We start from the raw sequence: 4,316 nt of genomic DNA, 5'->3' as shown, positions 1-4,316 counted from the left end.
ATTGGGGGTGGACGGCTCCGGCAGTGGCCATCACGCCAGATTTTTCCACGGCCTTCTACTCCTAGATGTGGTGGGGAGGAGATGAGGCTGATTATGAGAGACAAGGAGTTGTTTGTAAATAGGGAACAAGTGCGGGCATCTTTTTGCAAAAATGGAGAAGCTTGGTTTGTATGCGTCAGATCTAGATCCGACGGTTATTGGTGAAAGATGGGAGGCACAACATCATCACCAACTCAGGACCTGTTTGATTCGCAGGATTTTGAAAACGCAGGAATAGGACATGGCAATATTACAAGTTTCAAACTGATATTACAAATGTTAGGAGTAATGTTGCACCTACAAAGAGGGAATTACTAGGAAGTTTACGTAAGAACTTTCGTTACTTTAGGTGGATGCAGCATTATTGTACAAACTAAAATCCACCGCCCTGACAAGTCACTAATGGGCAAATAAGTTTTCGAGTCTCTGGCCACTTGATGTTTCAAAAACAAATTCAGCTTCTGCGGAGACTTTGTCATTTAGGATTAGACGCTTGCGGTGATCAGCACGCCATTCATTGTTGCGCCAGAGAACGCCAAACCTCATTACCTTGAGCACACTTGCCTCCAGAACAAAGAACATGTCCAATTTAATCTCAGATGTGCTGCCTCGGTAGTCGATCAAATCAATTTTTGTAAGATGGAGATCAAGGCATTCGATGAGATTGTTATAGTGCAGCACATTTTTCACTTTCGGGTCTTTTTTATCTGCAAAAGAAGAGAACATATTAGAGCAGCCGTCTGCATAAGATTGCCATGTCATCAAGAGGTACCAATATCATTCGCTCATACGATAGGGTTGGCTGGCTAGTGATATTTTTTCACTCACTCTCTCTCTCTCTCTCTCTCTCTCTCTCTCTCTGTTTCCTCTCATTTAACTAGGAGCACGTGAAGAGCTTGGGCATTTGTTGCCTTCCACTATGTGGCCGATGCCATATTTCACAAAAGTATGCCACATAATGTGCATCGATGTCAAATCAAAATATTTTGGCACCACTCTCGCGATGTGAGAGAGTTGGCACCGCTGTGCACACAGACCCACATGTATAAACAAATCAATCAAACCAACTACACCAGCCTCTCACTCTCCCAAACAAGTGTTTTTTATTGCCTCGGTCCTCTCTCTCTCTCCCACGCAGTGTTTTTTCATTGCGTGAGTTAATTTGGCACCGGAGCAAAGTAGGTGATCCAGATTGGGACACCAGGTGAGCAATGGAGGGGCATCGATGCCAAATGCATCACAAGTGAATTTGGCACATGTTTTGGCCTACATAGCCCACTTTTGTAATACTACCTCGTATTTAGTATAAAATTTTGACCATAGATTTACCTAAGAAAATGCCAATGCATGTCACTAAAAATTACACCATTTGAAATTATGTTCAAATATGAATCCAACGATATAGTTCTTAGTGACATGCATTAACATTTTATCAGTTAAATCTATGGTCAAATTTTGATACTACAAAATTGGAAGAGTAAACCAGGATGGAGGTAGTACTTGCTCTTAGGGTAACCATAAGTTACTTTCCACTATGACTAGCCTAGGCTACTATAGTAGTACAGCATAAAAACGATGCAGGTGATCACGTGAGAAAAAATACTAAAAACATTTCTTTCGGTGCAGTGCGTAGATGCAGTTTTGAACACTACACTTGTCATCGTAATTTGGGAAAATTACGAAAAAAATTGAGCTACGTTGTGATTATCGTTTGCTTATAGGAAAGAAGTTTCACCTCAATGAGTAGCTTCTCCGTGCACGGAAAGCATGTAAGGAATCCAACAACTTGATCCAAATTGGGGCTGATAGATTTTAGTGCTAAGATCTTCACTGTGCGCATGGACTGGGTCAAGCTTGTGGGAATCATTTTCTGGAAGACGGTCGTAAATACATCAAGAAGAAATTTAAAAATGTGAATTTCAAGAAGACGGAGAAGAAGATGAGTGTTGTACCTGAACGATTACGGATCCAATAAAGAGTTCGGAGAATTTGGCAGACGAGTACACCAACGCTGTCAATTTCGGCGCGTCAATGATCCTGATTTTTGTTGGACCTTCTAGATCTGATACAAGCAATCTCTCAAGGAAAGGCGCATTCTCAATGACCATAACATGGAACAGCTGGAGTGATCTCTTCCCAATTGATGTCTTGTTGCGGGGCCAGCAAGACACATAAATCCATCGGAGATTCGTCGAGGCGATGTGGAGGCTAATGAACCCGTGGATCTACTCAAGACGAAGGTACTCGAGCGCAGTACAGCTGTGGAGCAGGTGCTCCATAGCCTTCTTTGAGATGACAACATCGAAGAGGTCGAGCTGCTTGAGTTGAGGGAGAAGAAGAGTGGGCGCGGCATTAATCTGGGGAAGATAGCAGGAGCTGAAGCTGGCGCGGTGCAGCATTGGCGTGAGGTGGAGCGCGGACGGCGGCAGAGAGCGACATCGTCCAGCTTCAAAGCTGAGCTCCTCGAGCTGATCTAGGGCGGGGGATAAGAACCACTCGTCGAACTTGGGTTGGACCTTGCAGTTGGTACTGAACATGCGAATGTCAAGGCGTTTGGCTGGCCTAGGGTGTGATGAAAGGATCTTGGAGACTGCGGCCATGCATTTGCAATCCCCATCGCAGAGGCAGCTGTCGACGGTGAGGTTGAGGGGGACGCAGCGCCAAAGGGGGCGCCACCGCCGGGAGAGCAGGGCGGTCCGCACGGCAGATTTGGTGGGGAGGAGGCCGATGATGACGAGCAGCGTGTCGTCGGGGAGGCTACTGATGAAGTCCAGGCTCGCCGGATGCGGTTTTGGCTCCAGCCGCCTCCGCTTGTTGGCTGCCTCGCCGTCCATCTCAACCGGCGGTGACGCCGGTGTACACGTGTGCTGGTGTGTGTTGTGTGCTGGGTGTGCGCGAGTGCGTCCTTCTGTGCATGCCGCCGCGTAGTGGTGAATTGTGCGCGAGTGCGTCCTTCCTGCGCAAGAAGTTTGTCCTTAATGCGCCCTCAATTTACTAGCGTGCGGGATGCTACCCCGAGTGGTTTCAACTTTGTTTACTTCACCGCGTGTCAGATGGGCCTCTAGTTTACTTATTTTCACCCACTGCCACATGGGCCAGCACACGAAGATACAGAACACGAGCTGACAAGGCAGCATGTGGATTGGTTGACCGGTCAACTAAACAATATACGGAGCTATACACTGACACAGTGAGCGTATAATCCGTCGGTATAGAGAGTTCGAGTGAGAGGGGAGGCCCGTGAGAGATAGCAGAGAGAGAGAGAAAGAGCTACTCCCTCCGTTCGATAATGTAGTTCCAACATTTTTTTAAGTCAAACTTTTGAAACTTTGACCAAGTTTATAAAGAAATTACTTATATCTACAATACCAAAGATAAATGATAGTATGAAGTAAGTACATGTTGTGATGAATCTAATGATCGTTCCAGATGTAAATGTTTTTCTCCACATATACCTGGTCAAACTTTTCTGAGGTTTGACTTTTCAAAACATCCATATGCTTATGGACGTGACAGAGTCCCTAACAAGAGAGAGAGAGAGAGAGAGAGAGAGAGTGAAAAAAGTGTGTGTGCGTGTGTGAAAGAGACATGGACAACACACGATAAAAGTAGAGAAAAAGTGTATGTGTCTTATGCAAACATATCACACATGCATCTTCGACAACGGAGGCAAGGTGAGGAGATAGTGTGTGGTTGTTTGGAACCGAGAGAGCAAGACCCCTAGCACGTGGCCAAGAGGAGTCTGACAAACAAGGGAGAGAGGTCGAGAGAGATGTACAGAGAAAATGCGGACATGGGGAGGAGAGAGTGTATGTTTGTCATAGAGAGATCCCCTGGAGATCGTGATGGGACTACATGGGTGTGAGATCGAGTGACAAGGTGTGTGCGTGATAGAAGATGCCTCGAGAGATATCGAGATAGACGTATGGATGGAAGGAGACAATACGTGTGTTCCTGATGGCTAGTAAGAGATAATCATACTTATGATCGAGGGGGGCAGTGCTTGCGCCTATGATGGATTGAGGGATTATGGTACTTAGGGGGGTGCGTGTCACATGGAGAGAGAACAAGGGAGGAGAGTGTTGGATGGGTCTATATGTATAGCGCGAGCGAGACATGTGTATGTGTGAACCAGGGAGATATAAGGCCAGTTTGGCTTGCGTCCTGAGCATCTTTTGCCTGGCCTGGGGTTGTGGCTGGATTTCATGCACGCTTGTTTGGTTACTACCCTGTGAAAAAGAAAGCCCGCCTGGCCTGGGTTCCCTTGCACTTTAATT

Source organism: Triticum aestivum, chromosome 1A, assembly GCF_018294505.1.
Source record: "Triticum aestivum cultivar Chinese Spring chromosome 1A, IWGSC CS RefSeq v2.1, whole genome shotgun sequence".
Lineage (NCBI taxonomy): Eukaryota > Viridiplantae > Streptophyta > Magnoliopsida > Poales > Poaceae > Triticum > Triticum aestivum.
Note: the sequence above shows the minus strand (reverse complement) of the source record.